The following is a 25,043-nucleotide window of genomic DNA, read 5'->3' as shown; positions in this document are numbered from 1 at the left end:
AAGAATAATTGCAATAAGTAATTGCTATCAAAATAATAATTCTAAATATTATATTTATTTTATCAATAAATATTTTCAATTATTAAATTGTGTAGCATATTAATAACTATAGAAAAAAGTCATTATTGTTGCTGTAACTATACTAAATTAAAAACTGTATAGCAGTTTAATTGCATTAAAAATCATTTTTTATTTTTTCCTGCTGACTCTTGAAAACATAATTGTTTTAAGAAAATATAGATCAAAATCATTAGAAAGTTTCTCAATTTCAGTGTCTGGAATGATTGTTCTGTTTTCATTAGATGATATTTTAAATTAATAGTCAAATTAAAAGTGAATGTAATGTTTGACCTTGATTTTGGTAGCCTGATATTCTAAAACTAAAAAAATGCTATATTTTTACTTTTATTCCCAAGATAGTAAATGCTGAGTTTTGAAGGTTATCTCTATAATTACAAACATTTTTTAAAAAGTAATCAACATGCTTTATTATTTGAAATTTCAAAATGTATAATCATACTCTCATATGGTTCCCATTTCAAAGTCATTACAAATGGTACTCTCAGATTCAGTATCATTTTACAAGCATTTGGTCTATCCTAAGAGCATTAAAAAATTAGAAGGAAATTTATACAACTACAAAGATTGTTAACTACACTGCTATATCAGCAGTGATAGGAAACAGAGTTTCCTTGAAATTTATAGCATGCCTTTTATACCTGAAAAGCTGCCCCTTCTGTTGTCTATAGTTTGAAGAACCACATGTAAATCTGCACTGGCTTAATTTGGAAGAGGACAGAATCTAAGTATAAAAAACTGTGAGAGATAGACACTTTGGATTCAAACAGATTCTTGGGTAACCAGTTTCTATCAATTTTAGCAAAACGTATTTGACATGACTCAGAGCTATCAATTCCTTAATTATTAAGAATCACTTTTGAGGCAATGCAGTCTGAGCAGAATTTGGCCTGTTTTTAATTTTTGACTGCTGAATTCAGTGGTGTTTGTAGGCAGCAGCAAGACAGTGGTTGTGGCTTTGTTATTTAAATCTGCCTCTTTTGTATGTATGCCAATATCTGATACATGAAGAAAGGGGTGGAGTTTTCATCATGATTCTGTGGATGACATCTTGAAACCCCCCTTTGCAATTGTCACTGTATTATTTTCTATTTTTTCTATGAAATTTTGTTGTATATCAATATCTATCAGAACTAATAGTTTTCACATGAAATTTCTTGAATAAAATTATTATGTAAAAATATTTGCCACCATGAACCATGCAACTGCTTGGTTCAATTGATTTTATTGTGGTGAACAAGCAAAATGCAAAGAAGATCAATAGCCCCTAAAACATACTGTACATACATATAGGAACCTAGCCAAACTCTGAGTCATGCAATCCTACTGAAAATTTCAGTTTGTGCATCGTCATTACCAACTTTAACACCTAAATGTAGAAGAAATATGTGTGAAATATTACTGAAATATTACTGCTTTTTGAAAGTGACAAATGGCAATGCTAGATGGTATTTTTGCTTTGTGATATTTTGTTGCAGTTTTCTTATTTGGGTTTGATTTGATTTTTGATGTTCTTTTTCATTTATCTCAAATCCATTTGATCATTTATAGAAGATTAAGATATGTTAGAATAGCAAATCTGAACAAACTTTTTTCCTTGGTCTCCATCTATGTCTCCCTCAACTAAATATGGTATACTATATTAAGTAATATGCCCCCTTGTAATTTAAATTACTATAAGCGTGTAACTTCAAACATATTGTTAACATACATATACATTACATTTTATGTAAACAACAGTGTAACTACCAACAGATATAGTTGGTAGAATTGATTTCCTTTTCTCTTTCAATCCCCTAACACAATATTTGATGTTACCCTTCACCTTACATGTCCAAAGATTAAAGCCTATATTAAAATTTTCAAATATATTCTGATTTTAAAAAGTTAGTGGAATTTGGAAATATTACATCCGATCTATAACATTTACAACATCACTGTAGATAACATACATTTACTAAATTGAACTAAATTGAAGATTTAGTAAAGCTGAAAATATGCCAAAGGTAAAGAAATGTCCAGATAACAATAATGTGCGCATTACTATTTTACAAACATTTTTCAGAAAGACTTTCAGTTTTTCAAAAGTGCAATGTTTGCCACATATCTAATTAGCAATAATAATTAATTATTTATTTAATATAAATATAACTCTACAGGTTTATCTGTGGCTTTACATCTATATCTATATCTATATTAGATATTGATATTTACCTATTTATAGAATCTAAGCATGTTCCATGCTCTAATCTTTGGATTTAACAAATGTTAGAAATTGTGAAAGTTGTAAATACTGTCTATATTATATTTGCAGCATAACTCCCAACTATTTCAAGTAATTAAAGCAGTATTTGGAATGCTCATTTCTGATTCCCAAGCTATTTTTGATTTTAATATAGTTAGACTTTGTCCCCCTTCCTTAGACATTCTGAATTGCTCTCTGTCCAAAAATATATTCTATTATAAAAAAAATAGATTCTCTGATATTAAGAAATTTGTAAAAATTAAGATTTCTAATAAACCTGAGTATTCAACAGGCCATTCAATAAATCAAGAATGGGCTGAGGAACTGTGCATTGTCATCTTAGTCAAAGTACTTGGAAGAATGTTTACATTTTGCATAAACCATATCTTGACACCAAAACTATATTGCATATACCTACTGCCAGAGATATGTATTAGAGTTCTACTGCTTAATGATTCTTTGTAAGCTACAGAGAAGATCTAAATTATTTCTATTTCCTGGGTGTTTCCTTTTGTCCTGTGTTTTATGTAGTGTTTCTGTTTCCCTTTAGCAATGGAAAATAACAGCTAAAGTCAAGATATTTAGACCTTAGTAGAAAATCCGCCAATGTAGTCAAAATTGCAGGTGCTCATCTTCTGGCTGGATGATTTCTTGCTCCCCATGGATAGTATTGATACCTAAAAAGATTTAAGAGCTTTAATTATTTTTTTAATGGAATAAAAAAAAATACTAGTGTTTCTATCTTGAATTAGATTAAATCTCTGCTATCAAACTGGAATATACAAGAGTGCATCAACATAGGCAGGTAGATCAGGTTATGATCTTGTCATCTGAGATATAATAGCACTGTCCAGCTTGCTGAAAATTAGTAGAAAGTGTAGACAGAATGATTTTGTAAGGCATTCTACATCTATTTTGGTTACAGAGTTCAATACTCAGCAACATTTTCTAAACAAAATCTTAAGAATTAGACATCCAAAGATGCTTTTTCTACCCCAGAAGTGTGAGTCATGAGCTATCTGATATATGTAAAATAAAGCAAGATAGATATTCAGTTTTCTATGTAAAATGACAATTTAATTATTAGACATTCTGTTCTTTATATTTTAGTTTCATTGATTGGGGTGAAAAGATTCTAAAGTATATCAATTCCAAGCAGATTGTTTCATGCATAGCACCTGCAGTTAAAAAGTTAATTTTGGTTGACATCTCAAACTCTGATCTTTGAGAACTTCTGCCAGGCAGAATTCACAATTTCAGATTCACTGGATCAGTGGCATTGATTCTGTATCTAGAGTTTTAATCATTCACTATGACTCATTTTAATATGATTAATAAGATTTTCTGATTAACTACTAGCATATGCTAATCTTAATGTGAAGTCAGTTGCAGTAGTTATCAGGGATGGGTTGAGAAGAGTAACACTTGCTGAAATCAGAATGACAGGTTCATGCCAGATTGTTCCAAATAGTTTCATTTTATATCCTTCTGCTTTCTTATGCTAGTTTTATTTGGGCAAACTCTTTCAAATATTCCAACTATGTTAATATATTTTTTAGAAAGTTTTGTTTTTGTTTAAAAAGTTTTGTTTTACTGATGGGCTTTTCAGAGAAAGAAGAAATGAGAGGAAACTATAGTAAAGTATTGTGCCATTTTCCTGTGGAACTATAATCCAAATCTTACATATCGGTTGTACCTACCACTTACCTGCATTCAATTAAATGAAGCATTCTATTAAGCTTAATAAGGCGGCACAATGGTTCAATGGTTATAGATGTTGAGCTAGTCAGCTGTAGAGCTGACAGCCCGAATTTGAGACCTCAGTTCTGCGCAATGAGATTACTCCCTTTACTTGCCCCAGTTCTTGTCCACCAAACTGTTTGAAAGCATGCAAATGCAAGTAGGTATCACTTTGGTGGGAAGGTAGCAGCAATCTATGGGCCTTAAGCATATAGCCATGCTGACCACATGAACATGGATATTGTCTTTGGACTATGCTGGCTCCCTCAGCCAAGAAAGGGAGCTAAGCACTATGCCGTAGAGTCGGACATGACTGACTTTACCTTATTAAGCTTAATATGACCTTTCATTAGAAAAAGAATTAATACTTGCATTTAATAACTTCATCTCACTTCATTTCCTTTTGAAATGAAACTCACCTGCTTGAGGTAAAATTGTAATATCCACATTCCTCCAGAACCTCTTCAATTACAGTCTAAAAAATGAAATACATTAACTTTCATTATAAATTTCTCAAAAGACCTAAAAACTGCTTACAACAATACCAGAAACAAAGTCTAACCTGCATTTGTTCATATGTCATTCCTTCATCCATGTCAAAAGTGCCAAGAAGACCTATAAGTATTTAAATTATAAAGTTGGATAATTGAAAAGTTATTTATATAAATTTATAAAAAAAGAACATTTTTCAGCAGAAAAAGCTTTTTTAAAATAGAACATAATGGAATAATGTAGAAATAATAATAAAACATTGGGTTTTACAAACTGATAGATATAGATATATTTTAGATACAGATCTTCTCTAGGATTAAGAGTTCCAAATGTATGTTCATTTCAACAGCACTAGTTTAGATGTTTTAAATATTTCCTTTCATTTTAATTAATAGCAATTTGTGTTAATGGAACAGTTGTGTGTCTTGACCCAGGGTGGTTGTTTGATCTCTTTTTATAGTTACAAAATTGTAACTATCATGTCTCCCCTAGTCCTTCTTTTCATTAAACTAGACATACCCAGTTTCTGCAACTGTTCTTCATATGTTTTAGTCTCCAGCCCCCTAATCATGTTTGTTGCTCTTTTCTGCACTCTTTCTAGAGTCTCAACATCTTTTTTACATTGTGGCGACCAAACCTGAATGCAATATTCCAAGTGTGGTCTTACAAAGTGGTCTTAACATTTCACGTGATCTTGATTTTATCCCTGTTTGTTCAATCTAGAACTATGTTGGCTTTTTTGGCAGCTGCTGCACATTGCTGACTCATATTAAAATGGTTGTCCGCTAGGACTCCAAGATCCCTCTCACAATTACTATTACTGAGCAAGGTACCACATATACTGTAGCTGCGCATTTTGTTTTTCATTGAATTTCATTTTGTAAGATAATGCCCAATGTTCAAGTTTGTCAAGATCCTTCCATATCTTAAGCCTATCTTCTGGAGTGTTGGTTATTCCTGGCAGCTTGGTGTCATCTGCAAATCTGATAAGTTCCCCATCTATCCCCTCATCCAAGTGATTGATGAAGATGTTGAAAAGTACTGGGCCTAAAACAGAGCACTGGGGTACTCCACCTCATACTTCCCTCCATGTAGGTGCAGTTCCATTGACGACTACATGTTGAGTGCAGTTGGTCAGCCAGTTACGAATCCATCTGGTAGTGATGCTATCTAACCCACATTTTTCTAGTAGTAGGTTATGGTCTACTTTATCAAATGCCTTACTGAAGTCCAAGTAAATTATATCGACAGTAATCCTCTGGTCCACTAATTAGCAAAAGTATATATGCAGTATATATTTAAATAAACAGCAAACGGGTATTTAAAACTTTAGAAAGTTGCAAAATGGATTAAAGATTTAAATGATCTAAATCTAAACAATCTGGATAAATTTGAAATAAGATTTTGAAATTAATTATAAAGAATCTTTTGCATGGGAAGTGTTGCATTTAAAGACTGAAAGCAGCCAGTTTAGTAGTTACAATAACATAACAAGTTAGAAACCAGAAGACCATGAATTCTAATTCTACCTTAAATATGAAAGCTAGCTGGGAAATTGGACAAGCCAGTCTTTCCAGCCCACAATGTCATATTCAGGCAACAAGCTAGTCATTCAATTCCTGTCAGAATAATAAATCATCACTTCTTTGATTTAAAAAAAAAAGCAGACTTAAACTTGCAAGAAAAGTACTAGGAAAAAGAAGTCTGGACACTATAGCACGGGTGTCAAACTCGCGACATCTCTTTGCTGTCACTTAGCATTTCGCAACATTTTTCCTTCATGGAGCTGGGGTGGGCGTGACCTGCACTTGACACATCCAGCCTGTGGGCAGCCAGTTTGACACCCTGCTCTAATGGGAACTAAGTATTTCCACTGAAGAAGAAGAACATGCAAATTTGACTAAGGGTACAGTATGGCACAAAATATTCTAATACTGGAATTATTGGAGGACACTTTTGAAAAATGGATCCAAAAGTTAATATTAACAACATCAACAGCAATATCAGCCTATGTGGATAAACTATATCTAAAAGATGTTATAGAAGAGGAATATGTTTTTTCTGATAAGACAGAGACTAAGTTGAAAGTGGATTACAAATGATAAGCTGTAAGAATGAAATGGAAAAATAAGTTACACAGGATATACAAAAGGAAACTTGCTGATGTCTAATAATTAAAAGATACATACAAATAATAAACCAAGAGAGTAATCTGTATAATTTTTCTATATTGAACTCACAAAAGAGACTTTAAAGCTGTGAAAAATCTTGAAGACAAAGAAGAAATGAAAAAAATCATGTTCTATGACATTATTTAAATACACTAAAATTAAGATTGTTAGAAATAAAAGAAAAAAATAATCGGATTATTTTTAGCTTTTCCATACAAGAAGCACACCCAATAAATAAATCTTACTTTATTATAAGGTTACATTAATAGAATTTGGTAAGAATGAAAGTACTTCTATCCTTTTTTTTTAGTTTCCAGAAAATTAGGTACTTCTGAAGAGATCCATACTTTACTCCTCCTGTGCACTGAGGTGCCTATTGTCAGACAGTTGCCTAAACTGAGAGTTTCATCCTTCTCCCAAGATCATCCCTATATAGGTACCATTACATCTATTAAACTTTTTGTTGCTCTCCCTAAAACCATGATTTCAAAAAAATGATAATTAATTTTGTTATCTACTGGCACATTCCATCTTTTGTACAATGTCACACTGCAGTGTCATTTTTAGTTTTTGTTATTTCACTTTTCTGACCCATTTTGTGAATAAATAATCTAATCCAGTTCTTTAATTATCAGATGACTGGCCGGGATAGACGTCGCTTTGGGAATGCCTCCCTTGACTATGTAGGGGCAACAAAAAAGGGAAGTATTTATTATTATTATTATTCATAGCATAGGTACAGCCAGATATTCAGACTGGATTTGGCATTTTTATCTACCTATCAAGTCCTTCCCAAGGATCTTGTAGGCAGATAGTGATGTTTGATGATGTTAAAGGTATTGTGGCAGGATTTCAGCTATTCTGAGTAAAACTGAGGATTTTGTCAACGCTGATGGTATTCAAGTGCTCCAGTTCTTTTGGGATTGCATCCAAGTTGTCTATTACTGTTGATACTACCTTTGCCATCTTTTGCCACAGTTGTTCTATTTCTATTTGCAGGTCTTTGTATTTTGGTGTCTTTTTCTCTAGTTCCTTCTTTCCTATTCAGCTAACTCCAGGTATTGCCACATTCACAATCCATACTTTTTTGTTTTTCTTATCAACAATGGCTTTGTTTGGGGTGTTACTTGGTATGTACCTGTCTGTTTGAATTCTAAGTCCCAGAGCACTTTAGCTTCTTCATGTTCTGTTTTATTTTTTGCTTGCAGGCAAACGGTAGTTCTTGCAAATCTTCCAATATATCATTGTTGCTACTTTGTAATGGCATTGTTTGTAGTCAGTCTGTATGATCTTCTTTTATTATTATTATTATTATTTATTGAATTTTTATACCGCCCTTCTCCCGAAGGACTCAGGGCGGTGATGCATTCTATCAGGTGATGCATTGCTTCCTTCAATTTCTTTGCAGAGGCAGCAAAAAATTTCTCAATTCTGCCTTTGAATGCATTCGTTTTTAAGGATTGGTCTTGTGCAGCTAGAATTAGACCCTCGGTCTTTTTCTTTCCTGCTCTTAACCATTGCCAGGTTAGTATCTGCTTTACCTGCTAATTATTATTGTTGTTAAATTTATTTACCAAATATCTTGCAATCTGAGATGAGTGGCACAGTTATTTCATGAAAATTAGAAGGAATTAGATAGCTTCCCAATAATCTATATTCAATTCAAATACTGTTCTATTTTTGTTGAAAAGATGAGAATAATTTCATTTTGTCTCATTCTACGTTTATATTAACAATAAGTATATTTACTTGAAAATAAGTTCAATTGAGTTCATTTCTATTGTCTAAAATATAGGCTTAAAAGAATAAAAAAAATTACTTGGACTTCAATCAACATCTGCTTCAATTTTTTAGGCTGCTATCTGAAGATATGAAACTGAGATTAGCCAATGCAATGCTGGAATGTCTGTTTCAAAATTGTTTTGTGCCAAATCTTTATTGCTTCCTTAAAATAATGAGTTGAATAAACTTTGAGGTAAAAATAAAAAACTGGGTAGGTGGCCTTTATGATTGCTGAACCATGTCTACAATTTTACTTTCCACCTTTCCAGATATTCAGATACAGATTAACAGAGTTGTAAGGGACCTTGTAGGTCATCTAGTCCAACCCCCCGCCCAAACAGGAGATCCTACACCATTTCTGATAAAAAAAATGACAGTCCATATTCCTTATATATTTATGAAACATAATCTCTTAAACTTTTTAAAACTCTAAAAGTATCAGATGAGAGGTGGGTTGCTCCCGGTTTTGTTTGGTTCTTTAGAACCGATAGTAAAGGCAGCGTGAGGCTCCGCCTATCCGCCCAGATGTCATAATTGACGATCTGAGCATGTGCAGAAGCGCACACGCTCCCATTGCGAACCAGTAGTAAAGGTAAGTAGAACCCACCCCTGTATCAGATATAGTATTACACTTGTTCTTAACCAAAAGATTGAGAAGTTAGAATTATCCAGATGCAAATATTGCCTTGGTTATTCTTTTACTCATCTCAAAGTAGAATAATCCCATTTACAGTAGACAGTGATTATTGTAAATGAAACTGCACACAAAATTATACAAAATTATACAAAAGCTGCTTGTAGCTTATAGAGTAAGAAAGTGTTGAATGGCGTAATTGAGGAGGCAGAGACAAGCAACAACAGCTCTTTTTATTAGAGTGAGACTTCAGCAAGGGGCGCCGGAAAAGGTGCCCCTTTTATCCTTATCTGGCTGAGGTACCAGCCAATTAGATTTGAATGTTTTCCCACCGGATGTTTCCCCCAATAGGATCGTACATAACACTCTTCCCCTCCTAGAAGGCACTTTGCCTGTTTATGCATTTTACTTGCATGCGTAATCACGCAAGTAGGCAGGGTGTTCCCTGAGCCTACTTGACCTGCACAGCTCAGTTTTGGCGGGGGAAGCATGCTGGTCGGAGGTACTTTTGGTTCCTCCCAGCTCTTCCATTGGGGCTTTTGTTTGTGGATTATTTGCTGTTGGTTCTTCGTTCCTTTGTGGATTACTGGCTATTTGGTTGTCAATGGGAATTGCTAGGGACCAGAGCAGTGCTGGACACCGAAGTCTTCAGGTAAGTTCTCTGGTTTCCTTGGGCTTGATTTAGCTGTTGGAAGGATTGTATTGTAGTTAGGGTCTGTCTTTTGTGGTGTCTGGACTGCTTGTTTGCGGAGTTGGTCTATATGTTTCCTCTCGATTCTGCCATTGCCCATGTCAATGGTGTAGGATTTGGGTCCTGTTTACCCATCACCCTGCTGGCCACCCAGGTGGCACCTTCGGCGAAGGTTTTTGCAAAGACTGGTGCCCCTATTTGAAAACCTCTTGTGCCTTCCCCTTCCCCTTGGTATTCATCTGGGGAGTAATTGGGGTTGAGGCAGTCTAATGTGCACCTAAGTTTCCGACCCATTAGGAGTTCAGCTGGGCTTAGGCCCATGGCCGCACAGGGTGTCCCGTGCTGGGCTGTTAGAAAAACATCAATCTGCTCTTGCCAGTCCCCCCGGGCCAAGACGCGCTAATGCCTCCTTGGTGGACCGCACAAATCTCTCTGCCAAGCCATTCGTGGCCGGGTGGTATGGGGCCGAGAGGACATGGCGGATCCCTAATAGAATAGAGTAGAGTAGAGTAGAGTAGAGTAGAGTAGAGTAGAGTAGAGTAGAGTAGAGTAGAGTAGAGTAGAATAGAATAGAATAGAATAGAATAGAATTTTATTGGCCAAGTGTGATTGGACACACAAGGAATTTGTTTTGGTGCATATGCTCTCAGTGTACATAAAAGAAAAGGAAAAAAGGAAAAAGGAAAAAAAATACATCAAAGGTACAACATTTACAACAAAAATGATGGTCATAGCTTGCAATTTAACCCTTAATGATAGCAACAAAAAGTTACAGTCATACAGTCATAAGTGGAAAGAGATTGGTGATGAAAATGATGAGAAGATTAATAGTAGTGTAGATTTAGTAAATAGTTTGACAGTGTTGAGGGAATTATTTGTTTAGCAGAGTGATGGCCTTTGGGAAAAAACTGTTCTTGTGTCTAGTTGTTCTGCTGTGCAATGCTCTATAGTATCGTTTTGAAGGTAGGAGTTGAAACATTTTATGTCCAAGATGTGAGGGATCTGTAAATATTTTCACGGCCCTCTTCTTGATTCGTGCAGTATACAGGTCCTCAATGGAAGACAGGTTGGTAGCAGTTATTTTTTCTGCAGTTCTAATTATCCTCTGAAGTCTGTGTCTTTCTTGTTGGGTTGCAGAACCATTATAGAGGTGCAAATGACAGACTCAATAATTCCTCTGTAGAACTGGATCAGTAGCTTCTTGGGCAGTTTGAGCTTTCTGAGTTGGCGCAGAAAGAACAGTCTTTGTTGTCCTTTTTTGATGATGTTTTTGATGTTAACTGTCCATTTTAGATCTTGCGATATGATAGAACATAGAAATTTGAAGGTTTCTACTGTTGATACTGGATTGTCAAGTATTGTGAGAGGTGGAAGTATGGAAGGGTTTCTCCTAAAGTCTACCACCATCTCTACAGTTTTGAGTGTGCTCAGTTCCAGATTGTTATGGTCACACCACAAGGCTAGTCGTTCGACCTCACGTCTATATGCGGATTCATCATTGTCTCAAATGAGACCAATCACTATTGTGTCATCTGTGAACTTCAGTAGTTTAACAGATGGATCGTTGGAGAAACAGTCATTGGTATACAGAGAGAAGAGAAGTGGGGAGAGCACACAGCCTTGGGGGGGCCAATGTGCTAATTGTACAGGTATCTGAAGTGATCCCACTTAGCTTTACTTGCTGCTTCCTGTTTGTTAGGAAGCTTGTGATCCACTTACAAGTCTGTTCAGGTACTTGTAGTTGGTTTAGCTTAGTTAGAAGAGTGTCTGGAATGATGGTATTGAATGCTGAACTAAAGTCTACAAAGAGGACCCTTACATAGGTCTTTGGAGATTCAAGATGTTGTAAGATGTAGTGCAGAGCCATATTAACAGCATGATCTGTTGATCTATTTGCTCGGTATGCAAATTGCAAGGGTTCTAACAGCAGATCTGTGATGGTTTTCAAGTAGGAAAGCACTAGCCTTTCAAAGGCTTTCATGACTACAGATGTTAAAGCAACTGGTCTGTAGTCATTCAGTTCCTTAATAGTGGGCTTCTTCGGCACTGGGATGATGGTAGAGCGTTTGAAGCAAGAAGGAACATAGCACATCTCTAGTGATTTATTGAAGATATGGGTGAAGATGGGGGCCAATTGATCAGCACAGACTTTTAAGCAAGAAGGAGTTATCTTGTCTGGGCCTGGAGCTTTTCCTGGCTTTTGTCTGTGAAATAGGTCCTGCACTGCCTTTTCTGTGATCACTAGAGGTTGTGAACCCAGTGGGATGAGGTCATTTGTTGTAGGAGGCTTGGCTGTTGTTGGTGTGTCTGAGATGGGGATTGTGGAGATAGGTGGCTGTAGTTTCCTTTCAAACTTGCAATAAAACACGTTCAGGTCATCTGCCAGTTGTTGATTTCCTTCAGCCTGGGAGGGAGGTTTGCCATAGCCAGTGATATTTTTAAGAGTTTTCCACATGTTTGCTGGTTCATTTGCTGAAAACTGATTCTTTAGCTTTTCAGAGTAGCTTCTTTTTGCTGCTCTTATTTTCCTTGTTAGTACATTTCTGGTTTGATTTTACAGCATTTTATCACCTTTCCTGTAGGCTTCCTCTTTGGAATGACATAGCTGCTTAAGTTTAGGCGTGAACCAAGGTTTGTTGTTACTGTATATTCGCAAGTTCTTTGTTGGTACACATAGGTCTTCACAGAAGCTGACATATGATGTTACAGTATCTGTGAGTTCATCTAGGTCTACAGAGGTATCTTCAAAAATGTTCCAATCAATGCAGTCAAAGCAGGCCTGCAGCTTTAATTTTGACTCCTCCGTCCAGATCTTCACTGATTTCATTGGTTTTGTGGTTTTAAGTCTTTGCCTGTAAGCAGGTACAAGGTGAATCATGCAGTGATCAGAGTGTCCTACAGCTGCACGTGGTAAAGACATCTTTTAGTGTTGTGTAGCAATGGTCTAATGTATTATTGCCTCTAGTGGGACAATTGACATGTTGAAAGTATTTAGGTAGCTCTTTCCTTAAGTTTGCTTTGTTTAGATTTCCCAAAATAATGGCCAGTGAATCAGGGTATTTGACTTCAGCCTCCATGATTTGGTCAGCTAGAGTAATGCCTTGTTCGTAATGCCTTGTTTACACAGGCTTGAGGTGATACATAAACAGCAATTAGAAGAAATGAGGAAAATTCACGAGGCGAATAGTATGGTTTGCAGTTGATTATTAAAGTCTCTAAATTGTTGTCGCAGAATTTGTAAATTACAGATAAATCTTGACACCAGTTGATATTAATATATAGGCATAAACTCCACTCTTCATTTTACCAGATGCTTCTGAAATTCTGTCTGATCGAATAATCTGAAAACCTGGAATATGCGTACTACTATCTTCAATTGAATCATTCAACCAGGTTTCAAAGAAGCATAGGACTGCTGAGTTGCGAAAATCAGAATAGTATTTGTTTAAGAGGAGTATTTCATCCATCTTATTTGCAAGTGAACGTACATTTGTTAGGAAAATTGAAGGCAGAGGGGTTTTCATTCCTTGCTTTTTTAATTTGGTTAAGATCCCAGCCCGATTACCTCTTTTTCGTCTACGCCGTTTGGTTTTTTTGATAATCCATGGCTCCAGGGGATTGCCTCTTCCTTTGTTCTTCCAGTCTCATCCGCATTTTTAAAAAGGGGGGGTGTGAGATCACAGAAAGCTGCTCCTTAAAGAAATGTTGCTTAATTCTTAGTAGATGATCTCATGAGTAGGAAATCCGTTGTGAGTCGCAGAGAACAATTAGAAATAAAGAAATAAATAAAATCATTCGAGAGCATTTTACCGAGGCAGCCTTCGTCGGCGCCATCTTGCAGAAATCTGCTAGGTAGCTCTCGAAAAGGGTCATGTGAATTGGGGCCCATTATCTGACACCAAAGTGTCCAGTAGTCCATGGGTGGCAAATAATTTCCGGAACACCTTAATTATGGCGTCCGCCATGGTCTACCTCATTAGGATGACTTATAGCCATTTGGAAAAGGCATCAACAATAATTAGAAATGTTTGGCCATGAAACGGCCCTACATGGTCAATGTGTATCCGGGACCAGGGGCCTCGGGGATGGGCCCATTCCCTCACTGGGGATGTGGGGGGGTTGGGTCTGGACTCCTGGCATTTAAGGCATTGTGCTACCATTTCTCTAAAGCAGTGTCCATTTTTGGCCACCACACGTAGCTCCTGGCTAGACCCTTCATTCGAACGATACCTGGGTGGCCCTTGTGAAGCATTTCCAAAACTCTCACATGTAAACAAGATGGCACTACAATGTGGTCTCCCCATAACAGACATCCCCCTTGTGCAGCTAGCTCATTTTGCCTTGTTTCGAATTGTTTGAATTCTCCTGCCACTCGTTCTTTGGGCCAACCCCTCTGCACCCAGCCCATGACAGTCTTGATAGTAATGTTTTTGTTTTTTTAAATTACATTTATATCCCACCCTTCTCCGAAGACTCAGGGCGGCTTACAGTGTATAAGGCAATAGTCTCATTCTATTTGTATATTTACAAAGTCAACTTATTGCCCCCCTCAACAATCTGGGTCCTCATTTTACCTACCTTATAAAGGATGGAAGGCTGAGTCAACCTTGGGCCGGGCTTGAACCTGCAGTAATTGCAGGCTACTGTGTTCTAATAACAGGCTCCTTACAGCCTGAGCTATTCCGGCCCCATGTCTCACCATGATGCCCTAGCCACCTCCGCTGATGTTAGAGGGCCTGAGCTTAACAAATCAATGAGCAGGGCTGGTCGCATTGGCATGGCTTAAGGCCAAGTTGTAGTTGTAGGTTGCTAAGAATAGTGCCCATCTTGTCAACTTCGGTGACATGGCGATGGATGTTGGTCGGTCCCCAGCCAAGGGGGCGGTGGTCAATAATGTTTGAATTTTCTCCCGAATAGGTATTCGTGAAATTTTTTGACCCCAGCAACTGTGGCTAGGGCTTCCCTGTCCAGTTGGCTGTAGTTCCATTCGGCGCTGGACAGGGTGCGGGAGAAATAGGCGATTAGTGCTTCGGAACCGTTGGGCAGTCGGTGGCTTAGGACAGCGCCCACTCCGAAAGGGGATGCATCGCAAACAAGGATCAGAGGGAGGGTGTGGTTGTATTGGATCAAGAGACTATCTTCTATCAGTAGTCTCTTGACCCTTGCAAACACTGTGCTTTCCTCTTTGCCCCAGACCCAGGGTATATTTTTTGCTAATAGTCTATGGAGCGGCTCTGCTATGGTGGCCTTTTGTTTGAGGAAGATTGCATAAAAGTTTAGGAGGCCCAAGAACGCTTGCAGTTCAGTTTTGTCCTGAGGGGTGGGTGCCTCCCGGATTGCCTTGACTTTGGACTCAGTGTGGTGGATGCTGGCTTGATCTATATGGTAGCCTAGGAATTCAACAGATGGGACCCTGATTTGGCATTTCCCAAGTTTTAGTTGCAGTCCTGCGTTTCTGAAGATTGTCAGGACCTCTCGCAACCTGTCCTTCAGCTGTTGATGGTTTGCAGCTGACACTAGGACATCATCAAAATAGGGAACCACCCCGGGAACTCCTTGTAGGAGTCTTTCCATTAGATTCTGGAAGAGGCCAGGGGCGACGCTGACCCCAAATTGTAATCGGGTGCATTTAAAGGCACCTCGGTGTGTGACAATGGTTTGCGCCTCTGCTGTGGCATCGTCCACAGGCAATTGTTGATATGCTTGGGCCAGGTCCAATTTTGCAAGTATTTTTTCTGGCCCCAGGGAATGCAGTAGGTGCTGCACTATCGGCACCGGGTAGGCGCTCTTCTGCAGAGCCTTATTTAGGGTTGCTTTGTACTCCGCACAGATGCAGATGGACCCGTTGGGTTTAATGGGGGTTACTATGGGGATCTCCCATCTGGCGCGGTCGATGGGAACAAGGATCCCTTGCTGGACTAGTTTGTCCAGCTCTTTATCTATTTTTGGCTTAAGCGCGAATGAGACCCACCTGGCTTTTAGTCTCATCGGGGCAGTCCCAGGGTCAAGATTAAAGGTGATGGGTGTCCCCACATACTTGCCCAGGGTTCCGGCAAAGATGTCCTGGAATTCTCATAGGAGATAGTCTTTCAGGCTATTGCGGTTAGTGCGAATCTCCCTGACTCTGTAGAGACCCATGCCCAGGGCTCGAATCCAGTCCCAGCCCAGGAGACTTGGGACTTTTCCTTGAATGATTGTGACTGGTAGCTTCTCTTGGTAGGGTCCGTAGTTGACGGTAACAGTTGCGATGCCTTCCACAGGGATTTGGTTCCCCACACTTGGAGTCATTGTGGCTCCAACTGGCTTTTTCGGATGTGAAGAAGGGATGCTTGGACAGTGCTCCAGGATAGAATTGTGATGGATGATCCGGTGTTGATCTCCATCTCGATTTGCCGCCCATCAATGTCAACCATTGTGAATTTTTTGTTCTTGGGGTTTGTGTTGGCTTGGCCGATCCAGACTAGGTTTGAATTCGAGCCCTTTTTGTAGCGGCCATTTTGGTTGTGCCTGCGTGAAGGTGGCGGCTGGTTGGTTGGCCTCCATGCCGTGCGGTCTTTCTGGCAGGAAGGTTGACTCGCCCTGCATACTTGAGCCAAATGCCCCTTTTTATCGCAGCGGCAGCAAATGGCATCTCGGAAATGGCAGTTGTTCCGGTTGGGATCACCATATTAGATTGGACCTGGAGCTCTCAGAAACAGAAGTTGTTCCGGTTGGGGTCCCTCCACAGCTGGAACATTCCCCTTCGCCATTGCAGCTGGACTGATCTGTCTGGAAAACCACCTCTTCTTCAATCTCCTTACTCTTGTCCTCTTCTTGGGTGACTGCTTGGTGAATTGGTGCCGACTAGGATGGGGTGCCGGCCATCCCTGGTCAATGTAGTGTTTCGGTGGCTTTACTGGATAGTTCATGTGCCTTGCTTCTTCTATCGTGGCCTGCCATATTAGATTGGATCTGGAGATCAGTTGACTTTGCAGTTGGACATTCCGGACCCTGCATATTAGTTGTTCAAGCAATGCGTCATCCAGGTGGTCCCAGTAGTCGCAGTGGGTTGCTGCTCTCCGCAGGACAGCAATGTATTTGCGAATCATCTCGCCTTCTTGCTGAACCCGCTGGCGGAGTTCGTATCGTTGGGCAAACTTAGACGGCATTGGAGTGTAGTGAGCCTTAAGTGTGTGCCAGGGCACGTTCTGCACCAGGGTCGGGTCCGATAGAGATTCCACCACATCGAACACAGCCAGCCCGCAATTTTTTTTATTTGCATTTATATCCCGCCCTTCTCCGAAGACTCAGGGCGGCTTACAATGTGTTAAGCAATAGTCTTCATCCATTTGTATATTATATACAGAGTCAACTTATTGCCCGCAACAATCTGGGTCCTTATTTTACCTACCTTATAAAGGATGGAAGGCTGAGTCAATCTTGGGCCTTGAACTTGCAGTAATTGCAAGCAACTGTGTTAATAACAGACTGTCTGAGCAGTCTGAGCAGTCTGAGCCACCAGAGGCCCCTGCAATGATGTAGGAAGGCTTTTTTGCAATTATCCGGCAGTCCTTGGAAGTCATTGGCTTCAAGGAAACAATCAAATCGCGCCATATATGATCCCCACTTTTCATTGGCAGGGTCAAAGGGAGCAGGTGCGTTATACGTGGCAGCCATCCCGTAGATTCGGTGCGTCAGCTTTTGGAAGTGATGGCCGGGCTGGGTCTCCTTTTGACAGGGTCCCTTTGCTGGCTCGGGTCATTCAGCTTGTTTGTGCCAACCTCAGAATCCCATCCTTGTCTCCAATGTTGAATGGGGTAATTGAGGAGGCAGAGACAAGCAAGTGACAACAGCTGTTTTTATTAGAGTGATACTTCAGCAAGGGGCACCGGAAAAGTGCCCCTTTTATCCTTACCTGGCTGAGGCACCAGCCAATTAGATTTGAATGTTTTCCTGCCGGATGTTTCCCCCAATAGGGTCGTACATAACAGAAAGTTTTTCTAGTTTTCTATGTAGAGCTGTGCAAGCTGAAGGATTTAAATGCCATACTTTAAGAAAAAGATTAAGTCTCCCTTGAACTGAACTCAACTTCTGGTGAGCTCAAAAATTTTTGCATGTATTTTCCTGACAATAAGAAAAATATGGATATTGTTTGATATTATTTTTCTGGGATTTTTTTTAAATTTTCCAAATCTAATCTATTTCTTGATAGTTTTCCATTGAAGTACTAAGCAGATCTGATTCTGCTTAGCTTTTTGAGGTTAATCTAAATACGTTATAGAACATAGAACAATAGAGTTGGAAGGGACCTTGGAGGTTTTAGTCCAACCCATGCTCGACCAGGTGATTTTATACCATTTCAGATAAATGGTGTCCAGTTTCTTTTTTAAAGCCTCCAGTGATGGAGCACCCACAATTTTTGAAGGCAAGCTATTCCATTGGTTGATTTTTCTCTCCTTTAGGAAATTTCTCCTTAGTTCTAGGTTGCTTCTTGCCTTTTGGTGCTTTGGAAAACAGTTTGACCCTCATGGATTTGTAGGAGCCACGCAAATATTGAAACACTGCTATCATGTCTGTAACCATTCTTTGTATGTTTTAACCTCCAGCCCCCTCATCATTCTTACTGCTCTTCTCTGCACTCTTTCCAATATGTCAACATCTTTTTAATATTGTGGTGAATAGAACTGAATGCAGTATTCCAAGTGTTGTCTTACTAAGGCTTTGTAAAGCGGTACTAGAATTTCAAATCCTTAAAATATTCCTAGAAACAAAGTTTAAAGGTGCATTTTGACATTGCTCTAAAAGCTAAGAGAATGGAGAGTCAATCATACTGTTCTGAAAGGAGAACATCTCACAAAAAACAATGCAGGGGAAAACTCTGCTCTTTCAGGGCTGGTCAATCCTGAAAGTCCCCAAGACTGTAACTGTTCAGGATTCTTACAGACAAAATTTAACATGATACTTGAGCACAGAAAGCAACTATAAACAGGAGACGCCTTTCTGCTACTTTTCTTATCTCCCACAGGTGCAATAAAATGCCGGGTCAGTACATTTAGTTTTATTTATTTATATATAAATTGTATGTATGTATGTGTACGTCCACAAAACCTTTCAAATGGTAAACTACCCAGAATTGCTGTTGTATCAGTAACATGGGCAGCATAAAAGTTAAATAAATAAAAATTACATTAACTAATTTAAACAGGTTCATAATAAACTGTTTGTTTTCTGGTGTTTCCAACTGTGATATTTCTCTGCTCTTGATATTTGAAAGTATCCCTCATAACATTACGCATTTAATTGTTATTTTTGTTGCTAAATTTTATACTTTTACCTACTCATTATGTATTTTTTCATAAATGCTCCAGATTGTATCTCACCTTTTATTTTCACAACACTGCAGTTATTTTCCTTGCTTTTCATTTTTTTTTCTGTTTGCAATTTTTGCTGTTCTACTCTCCAAGTAGCAGAATGGTTTGTACTTGTCCAACATTTTTTTTCTTATTAAACTTCTGTAACTCCATTCTGACATCTATTTAAACTTCTAAATATCCAATCTGATTATATTACTGTAATTTTTGTATTTATGCCACTCTGGTTAGCCTAATACTAAGCTCTAATATTAAGATGCTTTGAGAAGGAACTGTGCAGAAGTTAACTGTGCTTTTTGTATGAAAGTGACTGTTGATCTCTAGGTTTTAAAAATAGGATTTTATGATGTTTATTTTTGTATTTTTATTATTGATAATTTATTTACAACACATATATGCTGCCCTCTGATATAGTTCCTACAGTGATTTATATAAGAGGAAATACTTTATGTATAAAATAAAGTAATAAAATGTTTAATTAAAAGCAATATGAAATATGAGCAAAAAAGCTTCTCAGATTCCTTAAATGTATACATATATTAAAGGTTAATCCCAGCACCATGCTACACTATGTTCAGAGATAGACTGCTGAGACAACCCCAGTAAATGGCATGCTGAACAGTGAGGTATTTTTCTCTCTCTGCCGACAAACATCTGACCCTGCTGCCATAGCCGGCTCTTTGGCAATATGGGCTCCCTAGATTTGGAATAACTAGGAATCACCATGACAATTCCCGGATGACCATATACAGCAGGGGTAAAATGTAAAATTTGTTACTGTGGGCATGGCTTGGTGGTGGGGGTAATATGACTGGGTGGCCGTGGCCAACTTTTTTTTTTTTTAACTTTTAAAAGCATTTTTTCTACAACCTCTTTGGCCGAAGAGCTTATAAAAAACATGCTTTGAAAGGATTCTGACGATCCCAGATGAGTTGCCTGATCGCCAGAACCCTTTGAAAACTTTTTTTTTACAGCCTCTTTGGCGAAAGAGCTTGTAGAAAAAATACTTTGAAAGGATTCTGACGATCTCAGGTGAGTTGCCTAATCGCCAGAATCCTTTAAAAGCTTTTTGTCTACAGCCTCTTCAGCCGAAGAGCTTGTAGAAAAAATGTTTTGAAAGGGTTCTGACAATCCCAGCTGAGCCGCGCTACCATCAGAGGCTTTTTTTTTTTACTTTTAAAAGTAATTTTTTGGCCAAAGAAAAAAATGCTTTTAAAAGTAAAAATAACCTCTGATGATTGTGCAGCTCAGCTGGGCATGCCGGGGGGGGGGAAGGGATTTTTGCTACCGGTTCTCCGAACCACCTGCCACCATCACTACCGGATCGGGTGATCCGGTCCGAATTAGGAGCATTTCACCTGATATACATGCCTGAAAAGACAAATTGAAAAGACAAAGTTGAAGATTACTTCAGCTTCAATCACCACAATACAAGAGCAAACAATAGATTTAAACTTAATGTTAACCGCTTCAATCTTGATTGCAGAAAATATGACTTCAGTAACAGAGTTATTAATACTTGGAACACACTACCTGATTCTATGGTCTCTACTCAAAATCCCCAAATCTTTAACTAAAAACTGTCTACTATTGACCTCACCCCATTCCTAAGTGGTCTGTAAGGGGCGTGCATAAGAGCACAAATGTGCCTACCGTTCCTGTCCTACTGTTTGTTTTCATTATATCCAATTTATATAGTTATTACATGCTTACACTCATATATATGCTTATATGTTATATAGTTGCTTCATGCTTATGCTTATGTATGCTGTTATGACAAATAAAAAAATAAAAAAATCAAGATGATTGTAACTGATTGTAGCCAGATGTTTGAATGTCCATATTTTCTTACAGCTGTTTATATTGTTCGACACATCTCTGTTTTTAATATCATTTTTTAAAGATTAATTGTTAAATAGCCTGGCTGAATGCTTATTTGGCTATCCCTTTTGCTTCATTACAAATGTAAACTTTCATAATCTTATTTCAGAGCTTTCAAATACTTTCTCTTTTGTCACAAGAAAGTCAGCAGCATGACAGGTTTCTGGGTTTTTTGTTTTTTGCCATGGAAGTGATTTGTTCTAATTTATACCAGATTTTTTACTCTAGGGATTTTGTATTTTACTCATTTTTTCTAAAATAACTCCTTTGCTTCATTTTATTTTTATATCTATTCTTGTATTTTTATTTTAAAGACGGGATGGGAACTCCCTCCTCCCCCCCACTTTTTTATTTTCTGCTGTAAGAATCTTTGTTTTAGCTTCCTCTGTTAATTTGTTATGGAACATTTACCCTTTTTGACCTTGAAAAAGAATTGTTTACATTCTGTTGTGAATGTTTAGTAATAAAAAGATTTGAATTATATTCAGCCCATAGCAATAATAAATTAAGAACTTTGAATATTATAATATTATACATTAATCAAGGAGAGAAAGAACCTAGAACTAAGGAGAAATTTCCTGACAGAACAATTAATCAGTGTAATGACTTGCTTCCAGAAGTTGTGGATGCTCCACTACTGTAAGATTTTAAGAAGATATTGGACAACATTTGGCTGAAATGGTATAAATTTTCCTGCCTGAGCAGGGGTTGGATTAGAAGACCTCCAATGTCCCTTTCAACTCTGTTATATGTTCTACAAGCCCCCACCCCCACCCCGGGAGATATAAAAAATGTTTGCCAACTTACAAGTTTTAAATGGAAAATTAGATAAAAGGTTTGTGAATTTGTCACAATTTCAAATCATCCTAAAGAAGACATCCAAAGACAGGCAACAATAGATAAATCAGTTGTACAATGATTAACATATTTGCCTGAAACCTGGAGATTTGCTAAGGGAGCTTAATGAATAGAACTTTCTCAGGAAAGTTCATGAAGTCAGTGGAATAGAACCATCATGTTTAACTAGAAGACAGCTGTCAAGACACTTGGTATTGGAATCTGAAGGAAAATTTACTAAACAAGAAGCGCTATGGAGATATCTTCAGTAGAGACTTACGTTTTTTGGGAGTGAGAAGCAGCTGCTTGGAAAGATTCCATTTATAATTTTAAAGAAAAGCAAAGATGATAAACTGGAACGAGTTTTTATTTTATTTTATAACAGTGAGAACAATCAACCAATGGAATAGCTTGCCTTCAGAAGTTGTGGGAACTTCATCACTGGAAACTTTCAAGAAAAGTTTGGACTGCCATTTGTCAGAAATTGTGTAGGGTCTCCTGCTTGGGTGGGGGGTTGGACTAGATGGCCTACATGGTCCCTTCCAACTCTGTTAATCTAATTTAGACCAAGATCGAAATTCCCTGGGTGTTGAACTATCTTCCCAGCATTACTTTCTGGACATGTCCTGACAGGAAGGACAACAACCACAACAGAACACAATCTGTGTGTGTGTGTAATTTTTCACTAACATGCTTTTCTCCAGTCTCTCCTCTGCACAAGGACCCCGGAAAAAGTTCAGGATCCCAAGAGGAGAAGTTGCTTCTCACTGTAATTATGATTATCTGGACCTTTGAGACTATTTCTCCAGTTATTGACTTTCAAGTCATATGCAAAGGATCTTGTATGATTATCAAGAATCAATCAATTAATCCTGGATGGATCAGAGACAATGGCTGCAGATTTATAAGAAACTAGAGGCTATTTCTGCAAGTTAAATACAATAATAAAGTGTTAACAGAAGGCTTTAAAGTTTAGCTTTGATGTTGGGACTACCTGGGTTTTTTTTAATAATGGATATGTGATACGTCAAATTGGTTGATTGATAATAGATTACTATATTTATATTTTTAATGTTATATAGCAATTCTTCAAACGTAAATATAGAAATTCATAACTCATGGGCCTGTTTTGCAAGGCGGGGGGGAATAATTATTATTGAGGAAATATATTTATCAATATTCAAAAAGGGGGGACATTTTTGGTGTATGTTTAATATTTTGTTCTATAAACGTATTTTTTGTTTTTGTTTTTATCTTGTATTTTTTCTTGTTTGATGCTGTATTTTAAATTTTAAAAAGAGAAAAATGGAATTAGTGCTGCTGACAAAATATAAAATTGTCAATACACATATATGTGCTTTATTTTCAAATTAGATGATTTAAAATGGGATATTACTATCAGACCTTTGATGATTATGGTCAACTTGCAGCTGCTATATAAAGGGTAGAAAAAAATACTGCCTTGGTCCACAAAGACACTTGAACCCCTGTTGGTCTAAATGAGCTTTTATTAATAATTATTCACATTTTCTGGATAAAATCAACATAAATAACTACTAAGCAATGTGCTTTTTTGCCAGACTTACCAGGTTTGTCATCTAGTACTAAAGTACTGACACTTGAAGAGTGAAGCAACAAATGACAATCTGAAGTCAAAAAATTAGGCTCAATCAATTCTGGGGAACCTTGAAGTACCTAAAAAAAAGATCAAACACAAATGAAAACTTTATTTTCTCCATTGTATAAATGTTTTACCAGACAATAATTAGCACTAGAAATCTGTTCTAAAATGGAAGTCAAGTTGCACATACATAATAATAATAATTTGAATTCTATCATAGACATGATATGGTTTAACTCCAAGCATAACACAAATCTGCTGAATGTCCAACAACCTAAGTTCCAAACAGCTTCATGCTAGATTAGTGGAATAGTTCTGATTTAGGAAGAGTGACTGTTTTAACAATGTTTCTCTTTAAAAGATTTTAACAGGAGCCACAAATTTCCTCCTCATGTATTAAAACTGTAAATTCTCCTTTGCATAGATCCTTGCACATAGCATGGTATTCTGTCTCTCAAAAGCAATAACTTTAACTAATTAAAAAGAATCAAAAGATTCTGGAGTTCACACTTGCCTTAGACAGATTGCCAGAGAATAGGGGTCAGGACCGAGTTCAAAATGATCAATGCCCGTTCCGTGGTTAACAAGGCTCCCTTGATTTGCGATCTTATCCAGAGGGAGTCCGCGGATTTTACGGGCATTACGGAGACCTGGTTGGGCACAAAGGGGGGTGTTCCCCTGGTTGAACTGTGCCCGCCGGGTTTCCGTGCATTCCATCAGTCGAGGGCCCAAGGTAGGGGTGGGGGTGTGGCGGTTGTGATTAAAGAAAGTCTAGAGCCGAGGGAGTCCACTGTGCCTCAGATAGCTGGTTGTGAATCCCTCCTTCTGAAGTGGGGCCATAGGAATCAGATGGGTCTGTTGATCGCGTACCTGGCTCCTTGCTGCGTGACTACAGCCCTACCTGAGCTGCTGGAGGTGCTTGCCGGGGTGGCAGTTGAGACTCCCAGACTTTTGGTTATGGGGGATTTCAACTTGCCATCGGCCGGCTTGTCATTGACGGTAGCTCAGGAGTTCCTGGCTTCCATGACGGCCATGGACCTGATTCAAGTAAATGATGGCCCTACACACATGGGGGGAGGCACACTAGATCTGATTTTCATCTCTGGACAGTGGATTAATGATCTGGAATTAGGAGATTTAGTGACTGAACCGGTGTCATGGTCAGATCATTTTCTCCTTCGCCTGGACTTTCGGACCGCCGCTCACCACCGCAAGGAGACGGAGCCAATACATTGGTTCCGTCCCAGGCGCCTGATGGACCCTGAGAGGTTCCAGACGGAGCTTGGGCCGTTCCCTGAGGATCTTGCCCACGGCACGACTGAAGAACTAGTTGCGGCCTGGGAGCGGGCCGCGGCTGGGGCTTTGGACCGTGTCGTGCCTTTGCGGCCTCTGACCCGGCGTAGATCTCAATTGGCTCCTTGGTTTTCTGAGGAGCTGAGAGAAGACGCCTGGAGAGTACCTGGAGGTCTGGCCGTTCCGAGGCTGATCAGACACTAGTGAGATCTTTTACTAAGACCTACC

General features: G+C 38.4%; 1 long non-coding RNA gene across 1 annotated transcript; it reads right to left on the bottom strand.

Annotated features, from left to right (window-relative positions):
* Positions 1-194: 194 nt before the first annotated feature.
* On the bottom strand, positions 195-23,597 carry LOC131198383 (uncharacterized). The gene is made up of 4 exons (XR_009155068.1): positions 23,488-23,597; positions 4,626-4,678; positions 4,483-4,538; positions 195-3,000 (listed from the first exon to the last, which is right to left on the bottom strand). It is a non-coding gene; the product is annotated as an uncharacterized LOC131198383 (long non-coding RNA).
* Between the last annotated feature and the right edge of the window lie 1,446 nt (positions 23,598-25,043).

This window comes from Ahaetulla prasina, chromosome 4 (genome assembly GCF_028640845.1).
Source record: "Ahaetulla prasina isolate Xishuangbanna chromosome 4, ASM2864084v1, whole genome shotgun sequence".
NCBI classification, from domain to species: domain Eukaryota; kingdom Metazoa; phylum Chordata; class Lepidosauria; order Squamata; family Colubridae; genus Ahaetulla; species Ahaetulla prasina.
This window is presented reverse-complemented; position numbering and strand designations above follow the sequence as displayed.